Source organism: Sorex araneus, chromosome X, assembly GCF_027595985.1.
Source record: "Sorex araneus isolate mSorAra2 chromosome X, mSorAra2.pri, whole genome shotgun sequence".
NCBI classification, from domain to species: Eukaryota; Metazoa; Chordata; class Mammalia; order Eulipotyphla; family Soricidae; genus Sorex; species Sorex araneus.
This window is the reverse complement of record NC_073313.1, coordinates 74,503,486-74,518,336: the sequence shown is the minus strand read 5'-3', so window position 1 is coordinate 74,518,336 and position 14,851 is coordinate 74,503,486. Positions and strand designations below refer to the sequence as shown.

The window sequence follows — 14,851 nt, the reverse complement described above, 5'->3', positions numbered from 1 at the left end:
ATACACTCAAAACCAACTTTAAAAGAAGAACTTAAGGGGCTACTTTAAGATAAGACAAACTCCACAAACACAACTTCTATGGAAATATGGCACAAAACCCTATGATAATAATTTCTCTCAATATCAATTAACTAAATGCACCAATTAAGAGACACAGAGTGGCAAAACAGATTAAAAAACTGAATCCAACATTATGCTGCCTACAAGAAACATACTTAAGCAGTCATAGTAAACACAGACTCAAAGTCAAAGGGTAGGAAACAATTCTTCAAGCAACAAACTCCTTCAAAAAGGCCGGGTAGCCATACAAGTATCTGACAACATAGATTTGAGGCTGAAAAGGGTTAGAAGGGACAGTGAAGTCCATTTTTTAATAAACAAATGATATATACATTAGGAATAAAGTATACCCCTAAACATATACACATCTAATGAGGGATCAGCAAAATACATAAAAAAACTGCTAATAGAATTCTAGGAGGGCACTGGTAGCAATACAACAGTAGTTGGAGACTTCAACACTGCCTTATCAACACTTGAGAGATAAGACTAAAACTCAGCAAGGAAATACTGGCCTTGAAGGAAGGAATGGAAAAGAGAAGGCTAGTAGATATTTACAGGGATTTTCATCCCCAAAGAGCAGAATACATATTCTTCTCTAGTGCCCATGGAAGATTCTCCCAGAAAGGCCACACGTTAGGCAACAAAACATACCCCAATAAAATCAAGAAGATAGAAATTGTATCAACTATCTTTTCAGATCATGATACATTGAAAATAGAAGTTAATCACACATATTAAACTGATAATAGCGTCCCGTGCCCGCCCGCGGCAGCGGGACAGCTCGGAGCACCCCCTCCCCGCCGGGCAGGTCCCAGTCATTCGCCCACGCGCCTGATCCCGCCCTCCCGTGTCCGACAGGTATATTGGCTCTTCCCCTTGGAGACCCTGTGCCACCTGGAAAAGCGCCCCCCGCGTCCCGTGCCCGCCCGCGGCAGCGGGACAGCTCGGAGCACCCCCTCCCCGCCGGGCAGGTCCCAGTCATTCGCCCACCGCGCCTGATCCCGCCCTCCCGTGTCCGACAGGTATATTGGCTCTTCCCCTTGGAGACCCTGTGCCACCTGGAAAAGCGCCCCCCGCGTCCCGTGCCCGCCCGCGGCAGCGGGACAGCTCGGAGCACCCCCTCCCCGCCGGGCAGGTCCCAGTCATTCGCCCACGCGCCTGATCCCGCCCTCCCGTGTCCGACAGGTATATTGGCTCTTCCCCTTGGAGACCCTGTGCCACCTGGAAAAGCGCCCCCCGCGTCCCGTGCCCGCCCGCGGCAGCGGGACAGCTCGGAGCACCCCCTCCCCGCCGGGCAGGTCCCAGTCATTCGCCCACGCGCCTGATCCCGCCCTCCCGTGTCCGACAGGTATATTGGCTCTTCCCCTTGGAGACCCTGTGCCACCTGGAAAAGCGCCCCCCGCGTCCCGTGCCCGCCCGCGGCAGCGGGACAGCTCGGAGCACCCCCTCCCCGCCGGGCAGGTCCCAGTCATTCGCCCACGCGCCTGATCCCGCCCTCCCGTGTCCGACAGGTATATTGGCTCTTCCCCTTGGAGACCCTGTGCCACCTGGAAAAGCGCCCCCCGCGTCCCGTGCCCGCCCGCGGCAGCGGGACAGCTCGGAGCACCCCCTCCCCGCCGGGCAGGTCCCAGTCATTCGCCCACCGCGCCTGATCCCGCCCTCCCGTGTCCGAACAGGTTAGGGGCGTGTCCTGTCATTGGGGGGCGTGGCCTTAAAAGTGGGCGTGGCCTGTTTCCGGAGCGGCGGCCGCTAACGCGGCCGCAGATATTTTTCCTACCATTCTACACATTGTCCTTTGGCTACAATTGATTGAACCCATTTCTCCGAAGAACTCCCTCATTATCTTAGTTACTATATGTTGATACTCAACTAACCTAGCCTATCCTAACTTCACAAAAACTGTCAATGAACACATCAACTTGCACAGAAAAGTACTTTGTCAAAAGAGCATAACCAAAAATTTTTAGTCGAGGTTCCTCCCAAGTTAACGAGAGCTCCAGATAGTAAAGCCCATAACAACATGAAGAAACTGAGAAAATCCCCACCACTAGGAGAGAGCCAAGAAAATATCTCACTAACCTCAGCAGCGACCTCCCAGAAATACACCCTCCTCTCAGATAGAGAATTCAGAGAGGAAATTGTCAGGATGATTCATGAACTCAACACAACTATGGAACGAACATCCAATAAATTAAGGGAGGATATGGATGCCGCGTTGGAACGCTCCACCAAGATAATCCAGGAAGAAATGAGAGCAGAAATTTCAAAGCTACGAACAGAAGTCACACAACTAAAAGAATCAGTAGATGAAATAAACTGATAATAAAACCAAACACCTGGAAATTAAACAGCTCACTACTGAACAACCAGTGGGTTAGATAGAAAATCAAAGAAGAAATTAGAATATTCCTGGAAGCAAATGAGAACGAGAACAGAACCTACCAGAACTTGCAAAACACAGAAAAAGAAGTAAGAAGAAAGTTTATACTTCTGCAAGTGTTTATCAGGAAGGAAGAAAGGGCCCACATAAATAAATTGACTTCATAGCTTGCTGTCTTAGAAAATGACCAACAAAGGAGACTAAACAAGGTAGGAGAAAGGAAATAATAAAAAGTAGACCAGAAATAAACAAGCTGGAATCCCAAAAACATATCCAAAAGATCAATGAAACCAAGAGTTGATTCTTTGAAAAAATAAATAAGATCCATAAACCATTAGGAATGCTCACAAAGAAAGAGGGAGACTCCTAACAAACCAAATCAGAAATGAAAGAGGGGACATCACAAAAGAAAGCAAAGAAATTCAAAAGATCATCAGAGATTACTTCGACAGTCTGTACGCAACAAAAGAAGATAACCTAGAAGACAGTGATACATTCCTGGAGTCCTATAACCTCCCAAGACTGAACCAGGAAGACTTGGAATACCTGAACAGACCTATCACTATCAAGAAAATTGAAACAGTAATCAAAAGTCTTCCTGGGGCTGGAGCAATAGCATAGCGGGTAGGGCATTTGCCTTGCACGTGGCCAACCCGGATTCAATTCCCGTATGGTCCCCTGAGCACCATCAGGGGTAATTCCTGAGTGCAGAGCCAGGAGTAATCCCTGTGCATTGCTGGGTGTGACCCAAAAAGCAAAAAAAAAAAAAAGTCTTCCCAGACGCAGGTGGTTTCACTGTTGAATTCTTCCAAAGCTTTGAAGAGAACCTTCTCTTCCAAACATTTAAAGAGAACCTTCTGCCAGTCCATTTCAAGCTTTTCCACAAAATTTAAAAAACAGAAGGACTCCCAAACAGTTTCTATGAGGCAAGTACAACCTGGTACCAAAAACAGACATAGATACTACAAAAAAACCCCAAAACTTTATTATGATAACCTTGATGAACATAGATGCAAAGATCCTCAACAAAATACTAGCAAATAGAATCCAATCACTTATCATAAAAATCATACAACGTGACCAAGTACGTCCAGACAGGCCTCATGCATGAAGGTATCGGCAGAGGAACCTTGTGTGTGTAATCCCATCAACGGCCAACATCCAGAGAGAGACTTAAAAGCGAGCTCCGAGGAGCAATATCTTGTAGCCTGCTTCTCCCTCTGGGAGAAACTGGGAAGGTTCTGAGAGTTTCCTGCCCACATGGGACAGCCTTGCAAGCTTCTCATGATGTATTCATATGCTAAATCCAGTAACAAGCTGGATCTCATTCCCCTGACCCCGAAAGAGCCCCCAGTGTGACATCATTGGGAGGGCTGAGTCGAGATAGCCTTCTAGGATCTCAGGGAAAGGACAAAATGAGAGGTTACTGAGCCTGCCCGAGAAATCGGTGATTAACAGGATTTTCGTGAAGAACCAAGTACAATTCATCCCAGGGATGTAAGGATGATTTCACATTTGCAAGACAATCAATCTAATTAATCATATCAATAAAAAGAAAATTCAAATCCATAATACCATATCAGTAATGCAGATAAAGCATCTGACAAGATCCAGTACCCATTCATGATAAAAAATTTCAACAAAATGGGAGATGAAGGAACTTTTCTCAATATAGTAAAAGCCATCTACCACAAGTCCATATCAAGCATTATTCTCAATGGAGAAAAACTAACACCTTCCCTCCAAGATTGTGATCAAGATAAGGTTGCTTACTGTCACCACTGCTATTCAACATAATACTAGAAGTACTTTCCACAGCAATTAGGGAAGAAAAAGATATTAAGAGCATGCAGATAAAAAAGTAAGAAGTCAAGCTCTCACTATTTGCAAATGACATGATATTATACTTAGAGAACTCTAAAGTCTCTACCAAAAATCTCCTAGAAAAATATTTTTATAGTAGAATGGCAGGTTATGAAATAAATACCCAAAGGTTCATGGCTTTCCTCTATGCAAATAATGAAAGAGATGAAAGTGATATTTAAAAAAATCCCATTCACAACTGTGCCTCAAAAAATCAAGTACCAGTACCGTGGAATCAGCTTAACACTGGAGGTAAAGAACCTATATAAAGAAAACTGCTATCCCCAATATTCAGAATCTGGAAACAATTGGAGAGCCCGAGAACAGACGACAGGATAAAGAAATTATGGTACAACTACACAATGGAATAATACATAACTGTTAGGCAAAAAGTGAAGTCATGAAATTTGCCTGTAAATGGATGAACATGGATAGTATTATGCTGAGTGAAATGAGTCAGAAGGAGAGGGAAAGATATAGGATGACTGCATTCATTTGTGGGATATATGAAAAAGAGTAGTACTATAGCAATGTCATTTTCATCCTGTTGTTCATCAATTTGCTTGACTGGGAACCAGTAACATCTCCATTGTGAAACTTGTTGTTACTGTTTTTGGTATAGCGAATATACCACAGGTAACTTGCTAAGTTCTGCTGTGCGAGCAGGAAACTCTCAGTGGCTTGCCAGGCTCTCGGAGAGGGACGAAGGAACTGAACCCAGGTTGGTCATGTGCAAGGCAAACACCCTACCCGCTATTGCTCCCTGAATGGGCCCAATCTCGTCTGATCTTGGATGACAAGAAAAATAGTATGAGACTATTATTCAAGGTCAGGGAAATCAAGGGCCAGGAGCACTTGTCAATGGTTGGAAATTGTCACAAGTGAGTGAGGGGGGATGGCAGTTTATATAGAGGAGGGTCTAGTATGACAACAATAGTTGGATATGATCACTCTGGACAAGAACTGAGTGTTGAAAGTAGGTAAAGGAATATACATGATAACCTTCCAGCATATGACTTGCAAGCCATAGTACCTAAAATGAAGGTGAGAAAGAGAAAGAGGAAAGGGAATAGAGGTACCTATGATAGAGGCAGGCTGAAGTGGAGAGTATTTGTGAGGGGGAAGGAAACTAGGCACATTGGTACTGGGAAATTACAATGGTGGAGGGATGGGTGTTGGAAAATTGTATGACTGTATCCTAATCATGAACAGTTTCACAATGCTCTATCTCACATTGATAAAATTTATAAAAGTATAAACATAAAATAAATAAATACATTGGGAATCAAAACTAAGTACAAACTGGCCAGTGAACTTAAGCAATCACTAGATGAGAAAGTTAACCAACTCAAAGAATAACTGATACTAAGACTGGCACACATTCAAAAGAACAAAAGCAACCGGTGCTGGTGTGGATGTGGGGAAAATGGGACACGCTTTCACTGTTGGTGGGAATGCTGACTGATCCAGCTTTTCTGGAAAACAATGCTGACAGTCCTTCAAACACTAGAAATTGAGCTTCCATATGACCCTGCAATACCACTTCTGGGAATATATCCCGAGGATGCAAAAAAGCACAGTAAAAATGACATCTGTACCTATATATTCATTGCAGCACTGTTCACAGTAGCCAAAATATGGAAACAAACTGAGTGCCATAAGACAGATGACTGGTTAAAGAAACTTTGGTACATCTACACAATGGAATACTATGCAGCTGTTGTGAGAAATTAAGTCATGAAATTAGCTTATAAATGGATAGACATGGAGAGTATGTAAGTGAAATGAGTCAGAAAGAGAGGTACAGACATAGAAGGACTGCACTCATTTGTGGAGTATAGAACATCATATGAGGCTGACACCCAAGGACAGTAGATACAAAGGCCAGGAGGATTGCCCCATAGCTGGAAGACTGCTTCACTAGCGAAGGGGATAAAGCAGATGGAATAGAGAAGGGATCACTAGGAAAATTATGGCTGGAGGAACAAGTCAGGATGGGGGATGCATGCCAAAAGTAGATAATGGACCAAACATGATGATCTCTCAGTGTCTGTGTTGCAAGCTATAATGCCCAAAAGTAGAGAGAGAGTATGGGGAAAATAGTCTGCCATGGATGCAGGGGGAGTGTGGGAAAGGGGGGTTATACCAGGGATATTGGTGGTGGGGAATGTGCACTGGTGGAAGATTGTGTGTTTGATCATTGTGAGATTGTAAGCCAAACATGAAAGCTTGTAGCTTGTAGTAAAATTTTTTTAAAAAGAATAAATAATACAAAGGACACCAGATTCCATACAATATGAACTGAAGAAATGAAAGTACAAATAATAAAATAAACCCAAACGGAAGAACGCCAAGACATATAGTAATCTAAATGGCAAAATCCAAAGAAAGAGACAGACTTCTTAAAACTAAAAAGAAGAAAAATATTAAATATAAGGGAAACAGCATAAGAATCACAACAGATCTTTCCTATAAAATGGTATAGAAGAGAAAAATGAGGAATGACATACTCAAAATCTTACTGAAAATACCTTTTATCCTAGAGTCCACTACCCAGAAAGCTCTAAGTTAGATGGAATGTAAGAATAAAACTATTCTCAGACAAACAAGAGCTGATGACATTTGCTATAACTAAACAGGCCCTGACTGAAATACTGAAAGTCCATTTATATAAACCAAAGAGCCAATTGTGGAAGTAACAACCCCACACAGTAAAATAGCAACACAGCCCTTTATATCAATAATTTCTCTGAATGACAATGGACTGAACTTCCCTAGAAAAAGACACAAAGTGATAGAATGGATCAGGAAACAAAATCCATCCATCCATTTGCTGCTTACAGGAAGTGTTTCTAAAATCACAGGATATACACTGATTAAGATGAAAGGATGGAAAACAAATAATAAAAGCTAAAAGTAAACAGAAAAAAAGCTGAGACTGCCAAACCTACAGCAGATCAACAGCATTCAAATAAAAAAGTAATTAGAAGTAGGATGGACACTACTTATTAGTAAAGGGAACAAATGATCAAGAAGTACTAAATTTAATTAACATATATGTACCAAATGTAGAATCAGCAAAGTTTATAAGTCCTTTGCTCAAAAACCTAGGGGAATATGTGAGTGGAAACACTAGTAATGTGGGAATATAATACTCCACTGTCATCACTGGCAGATCAACTAGACAGAATGTCAGCAAACCACAATAACACTAAATGAAGAACTAGAAGAGCGTGGACTAGTGTATATATACAGGGCCTTACATTCTCAAAACTCCAAATACATATTCAGCTCTAGTGCATGCAAGCATTCTTCAGGTTACATCACATATCAGTATATAAGACAAACCTACATAAATTCACAGACATAAAAATTTTACCAAGTATCCTGTCAGACCACAGTGCCTCAGAGAGAGAAGCCATTCATAAAAAGATATGGAGAACTTTAATCCATTTTGATCTCACTTTTGTACATGGTGATAGGTGGAGGTCTAAGCCCATTTTTTTGCATGTAGCTGTCCAATTTTCCCAGCACAATTTGTTAAACATGCTTTCCTTGCTCCACTTCACATTTCTTGCTCCCTTATCAAAGATTAGATGGTCATATATTTGGGGGTGTGTGTCAGAGTATTCAACCCTGTTCCATTGGTTTGCAGCTCTGCCTTTGTTCCAGTACCAAACTGTTTTAATGACTACCACTTTGTAGGAGAATTGGAAGTTAGGGAGGTTGATTCCTCCCATTTTCTTTTTCCCAAGAATTGCTTTAGCTATTCTTGGAGGTTTATTGTTCCATATGAATTTCAGGAGTGCTTGCTCCATTTCTTTGAAGAATGACAAGGGTATCCCTATAAGGATCACATTGAATTTGTACAATGCTTTGGGGAGAATTGCCATTTTGACAATATTAATTCTTCCAATGCATGAGCAGAGGATGTCTTAACATTTCCTCGTGTCCTCTTTTATTTCCTGAAGTAGGGTTTTGTAGTTTTCATTATACAAGTCCTTTACCTCCTTTGTTAGGCTGATTCTGAGGTACTTGATTTTTTGAGGCGCAATTGTGAACAGGATTGCTTTTCTCATGTCACTTACTTCTCTCTGATTAGTTGCATATAGGAAAGCCATGGACTTTTGGGTATTGATTCTATAGCCTGCAACTTTACTATATGAGTCTATTGTTTCTAGGAGTTTCTTGGTAGAGGTTTTAGGGTTTTCTAAGTATAATATCATATCATCAGCGAATAGTGAGAGCTTGATTTCTTCCTTTCCTACCTCAACAGCAAACCAGAATCCCTAAGGTACATTGAAGACAAGGTCGGCAAAACCCTCCACGACATTGAAGCCAAAGATATCTTCAAAGCTGACACGCCACTGGCCAAGCAAGTGAAAACAGAGATAAATGAATGGGTCTATCTCAAACTAAGAAGCTTCTGCACCTCAAAAGAAACAGTGGCCAAAATACAAAGACAATCTACAGAATGGGAAAGGATATTTACGCAGTACCCATCTGATAAAGGGTTGATAACAAGGATATACAATGCACTGGTTGAACTCCACAAGAATAAAACTGCCAACCCAATCAAAAAATGGGGTGATAAAATGAACAAAAACTTTCCCAAAGAAGAAATCCAAATGGCTGAGATGCATATGAGAAAATGTTCAACATCACTAATCATCAGGGAGATGCAGATCAAAACAACAATGAGATATCATCTCACACCACAGACTGGCCCACATCCCAAAAAACAAAAGCGACCGGTGTTGGCGTGGATGTGGGGAGAAGGGGACTCTCCTTCACTGCTGGTGGAAATGCCGACTGGTTCAGCCCTTTTGGAAAACAATATGGCCATTCTCAAATAGTTAGAAATTGAGCTTCCATTTGACCCAGCAATACCACTCCTGGGAATATATCTCAGAGAGGCAAAAAGGTATAGTAGAGATGACATCTGTATTTCTATGTTCATTGCAGCACTGTTTACAATAGCCACAATATGGAAAAACCAGAGTGCCCCAAAACAGATGACTGGCTAAAGAAACTCTGGTATATAGAGAAGCGGCAGGCATTCTGGTGAGCAACGCGGCCCGGACAATGCTCCGGACCCGAGTCGGGGCCAGCAACACCGGGGGGCCGGAGGGAGGAGGTGCCGCCTGCACACCTTCTCCGGATGGAACCCCGGCGACACTGAGCAGCAACTAACACGGCTCCAGGATTCGGGACTGGGACAGATCCGAGCCGCGCGGCCGCTAGCGCAGCCACGCGACCTTTTCTCTCAGAGAGCCAGCCCTGTGTAACCTCAGAGATCCAACACCTGAGTAACCTCAGAGAGCCAGCATCTGTGTAACCTCCGAGAGACAGCACCTGTGTAACCTCAGAGAGCCAGCACCTGTGTAACCTCAGAGAGCCAGCACCTGTGTAACCTCAGAGAGCCAGCATGCATGTGCCATCCCATACATCTAAGCAACAACCCCCTTGACAAATGGAGTTATTAATATGAATAAATTTTTACTGCGTGTTGTTAAAAAAAATAAAGAAACTCTGGTATATCTACACAATGGAATACTTCGTAGCTGTCAGAAAACATGAAGTCATGAAATTTGCATATAAGTGGATCAACATGGAATGTATCATGCTGGGTGAAATTAGTCAGAAAGAAAGAGACAGACATAGAAAGATCGCACTCATATGTGGAATATAAAGTAGCTGAGAGGTACAAGCTTACAATGTTGCAATTTCTGGCAGAGTCAGGAGTAATACCTGAACCCTACCAGGTGTATCCCCAAAACAAAAACACAGAAATACTTAAAGGACAGATCTTAGTTTTATAGGATATAAACTACAATGTGAATTTTATTCCTTATCATTAAAAATTAAAAATGGTTCGCATATTTGCATATCTGCCTAGCACACATATCATGCCAATCTTCTCTATTGCTCCATTTTCACTATAAGCATTTCAAACAATGAGTGCAAGATGGTAGACTTTGCATTAACCATTAATATCAGGAGGTGCCAAATAACTAGTCCAATGGGCAGGAGCCTGCATTGTACACAGCTGACCTGGTTTCTACCTGTGGCACCCTGTATGGTCCCAGGACCCTATCAGGTATGATTTCTAAGTTTAGAGCAAGGAGTAAGTCCTGGGCACTGCTGAGTGTGACCCTCCAAACAGAAAGCAACTTTTTTTATAAGGAAGAAAAGAAAGACATATGAGGAAATTTTGAGAGGTCAAAGTAAACATCAAATTCTCTTACTTCTATTGTTCTATTTATCTTAAAGCATTGTTACTGCTTACTTAATATGTGCATTTCTTCTAGTTTATTCTTTCATTTCTAAAATTAATTTTCCTGTTATTCAGATTCCCTTTCTGAGTTTCACACTCTTATTCATGAGCTTTTCTAACTCGAATTCTGATTTATAATATTTTTTCATGTCCTGTATCATTTGGTTTTATAAGGTTTTAGGACATTCTAAGAGGAAGAAATAACTAGCTGTGCTCAGGACCTGTGCACAGGGATCACTCTCCATGGTACTTGAGCAACCACATGCAGTGCCAGGGATTGAACCAGGGCTGGCCAATTCCTCTATCCCTCTTGGAGAGCCCGGCAAGCTACTGAGAGTATCCCTCCCCCCACGACAGAGCCTTGTAAGCTACCCATGGCATATTCGATATGCCAAAAACAGTAACAATAAGTCTCATGATGGAAACGTTACTGGTGCCCATTCGAGCAAATGGATGAACAATGGGACGACAGCGCTACACTGCTACAGTTTTTTTTAATGGATCGCCATGAGATACAGTTACAGACTTACAAACTTTTGTGATTGTGTTTCACTCATACAATGATCAAGTACCCATACCTCCACCAGTGCCCATTCTCCACCACCAATGTTCCCAGTATCCCTCCCGACATTCCCCACCCCGTTCCCTCTAGGTCTGTGGAAGGCACATTCCCTCTTACTCTCTCTCCTTTTGAGTGTTATGGTTTGCAACACAGGTACTAAGTGGCCATCATATTTGGTCCATAGTCTACTTTCAGCATGCATCTTCCATTCCGAGTGAGCCCTCCAAGCATCATTTACTTAGTGCGGCCCCTTCTCAATCCCAGCTGCCTTTTCCCCCAGCATGTGAAATAGGCTTGCAGGCTGTGGAGCAATCCTCCTGAACTCCTTATCTCTACTATCCTGGGTGTTATCATTTTCTTAAGATAGTTTTTAGTAAGTAACATAAAATTTCTGATATTTTAAAAGCATGGATCTCTCATATGTTCTCATGGTCCTACGGGAAACTATTTTGCCTTATTCTTATTTGAATAAGAACGCTTAATGAGATTTAGTCTTGATAGATTTCTGTTGCTTATTTATACGTGAATTTCATTTGACTAGACTTTTTTTATTTGGGGGCTACACCTGGCGGTGCTCAGGGATTACTTTTCTCAGGTCTCCAGGAACCATACAGGGTGCCACAGATCATATCCAGGTTAGCTGCTTGCAAGGCCTTACACACTGTATTCTCTCTTCATTCCCAACTTGAATTTTTGAAAGACGAATGATGCAGAAATATTTTCTAATTTCATAGAGTGCCTGTTCTGTTGCTTTTGTGGAGTGTAATTTGATATGACTACTCATTTTTTGAGATTCCTTGCATCTGCCTCCCCCAAATATTACTTGGATATATATGTCTTCCCCACTTACCTATTTTTCTTTACATGTCTGATATTTATTCATCTTTCAGAAGTTTCTCCCCAACTCCATCATAGAAATGGAGTACTGAAAGGTCATTATTATAATTTTCACAAAATACACAGTTTCATCACTTACACCTCTTCTTTTTATTTATTTATTTTTTGGCAGTGCTCAGGGGTTACTCTTGGCTTCTCACTCAGAAATTACTCCTATCGGTGCTTGAAGGACCATATGGGATGCTGGGAATCAAACCTTGGTCCACTATGTGCAAGGCTTACTCAAGCTACTATTATTCCAGCTCCAAGTCTTCAACTCTTCTTAACATGGGTCTCTACTATTTTTATGTTATTTTTAATTTTTAAATCTACTTTGGAAGTGGTTTTCCATGCATCCCACTCATCTTTCTACTTATCATTTTCATTGTAACAAGTCATTCCATTAAGTTAATATACCATGATTTTACAACCATCTATTAATGGTTACTTGGAATATATCCAGTTTTCTATGACAATAAATAATATATAATGCTTGCTTTCTCCTGAATCATATCCTTAAAGCAAATACCCTAGAGTGAGATAATTTAGTAAAAAGGTATGAACATTTTTATGACTCTTGCTAAAAACTGCCAGATTATTCATCAAATTGACTGAAATAATTTACAATGCTACTAGAAACATATAAATGTTTCAATTTGTCCAATATTTCCATCACTGGTTTTAATAATGTTCCTTTATTGTTGCTAAATTTAGAGCTATAAAGTGACATTTCATCATTTTTTAATTTATACTCCCTTTATTGTTGGCAAGGCTGCATACTGCTTCCTATGTTAATTTACTAATGGTATTTCATCTTGTGTAATGATTCTTCATATTTTTGGCCACTATCTACAGTGAATTTAATACAGACTAATAAAAACTTAATATACTTTTGCAATGATAGCACAGGTATTAAGTACAGTTTTATTTTGTCAATTTTATCTTGTTTTTTATATTTTAGTTATATTAATATTTTGTATAATCACACTACAAATATCTATTTTGTGATTTATTGTTCTCCTTAGATCAAACATTATCTCCCTCCATAGACTAAGTGCAGTATTTTCTTCTCAAGCCTAATTAAATGTAAAATTGTGACGATTTTTATGCTGTTAATTGTGATATATTGCATGAATTGTGGGTTTAAGTTAGATTTTCCCCACATATGTTCAAGTTGTCTCAATAGCGTTTAAGAAAATGAACAACTTCTAAGTTGACTTGTTCAATTTAGCTGGGCATGTGTTGACTCCTATGTAATTTTATTAAAGTCTTATATGTTTTCATTGTACTGACAGCACGTAACAAGATACAAACGAATACTAACAATGATGTGTTGTAAGAAACAAAGGTAATGTTACAGAGTCTTACCATCAGACCACATAGGATCAAGTGCTGTAAAGCAGTCCTTTTTCCTATCCTTCATTCTATCCCATTCCTTATTTTTACAAAGAGAATGCCATTCATCCCTCTTTTTCTTTTATCATCATATACTTCAGAAAAATCATCAGGTCTTCTATGTTTTCTGGATCAAAAAGGCTAGAGAATGGGAGAAAGAATGTATGTGTCCAAAGGCTTTTCTGGTAAATGTCCTTCTCTCATGTCTTCCTAGTTCTCCAACATCTAACTTTTCTCTAACATAATTATTTTAGTGGTGCTGACTGGAAAAGAGAATACTTGTACAATCTGCTGTGACAATAACACCCCTACACATTCCTTACATTAGGCAGTAGATGTGTTTCCAGGGTGTGAATTGAGTCACTGTAAATTTAGCTGTATTTTCCCAGTAAGTGGGATTGCTATATATTATTTCTCTGTAGCATCATTGACAAGTAATTTTGTAAACAGAACCTTGGTTAAAGCAAATACACTATGCGTGTTTCAAAATCACCTTTGAGTTTCTGAATATTTAAACTTTTCCTATCTCTCCCTAAAGAGAGACATGCCTTACTACCAGAATATTTAAAATTGTAAAGGGTAAATGTGGGAAGGTACAGAGTTTTACAATCTTCCCCTTGCATGGATTTCCTCCTTGAATGCATATATAATCTTTCTCTTGAAAGCATGTGGGTATACACACACTGAAAAATCCTAAAGCAAAGTATACCAATTATGTTTTACAAGTTCAGATTTCAACAGTCTCCTTCCGCAAGTGTACAATGTATACTCCCTGCCAAATCAACTGATATTCTAAAGAAAGTAGACAGCTATAAAATTGATTCATAAATAATTTTTATATTAAGTTGAGTCCCTAAAAGAAATTTAAAAAACGAAGATTTTGTGCATTTGGCAGCCTTGCTCTGTAGTTTAACTAGCCTGGCAGGCTTTTCAGTGTAAGTGGTAAAAAATGAATGATAGAAAAGCAGCTTCAGTCGCAACTTTTAAACTTCTGATATTCAGGCTAGGGCTCATGAGACATAATTTCTTATTAGGCATTGGACCTACAATTAAGACAAACAGCAGCTGTGTGAACAAAATATCATCTCTTAGGGACCAAGTACCCAGAGATACTTTAGATAGAAGAATCTATATTTATTGGGCTCCTGCTATGAGTCATACACTATTCTAGAGGTTTTTAACCAATCTCCATAATTTTCTTAGAAGGCTTTAAAATTAGGGATTATGTAGCTAGATTAAGAAACTGAATCTTGAAACAGTTTGGAAACCTTACATGTGTACGTAAATAGTAGGTGGTAAAGAGCTGTGATCCAGGTCTTTCTTTTTCTTGCCCCTGCTTCTAACCACTGAATTTCAAAGTAGCAGAAGCAATTTATCAGCATTGTCAGCTCCATAGGAAGCAAAGGATAAGCAGCAAATGCCACCCAGTTTGGTT

The 14,851-nt window shown here is 40.4% G+C and overlaps 1 non-coding gene across 1 annotated transcript; it reads right to left on the bottom strand.

Annotated features, from left to right (window-relative positions):
- Positions 1 to 10,165: 10,165 nt before the first annotated feature.
- Positions 10,166 to 10,267, bottom strand: LOC129400562 (U6 spliceosomal RNA). The gene has a single exon (XR_008627779.1). It is a non-coding gene; the product is annotated as a U6 spliceosomal RNA (small nuclear RNA).
- Positions 10,268 to 14,851: the final 4,584 nt, after the last annotated feature.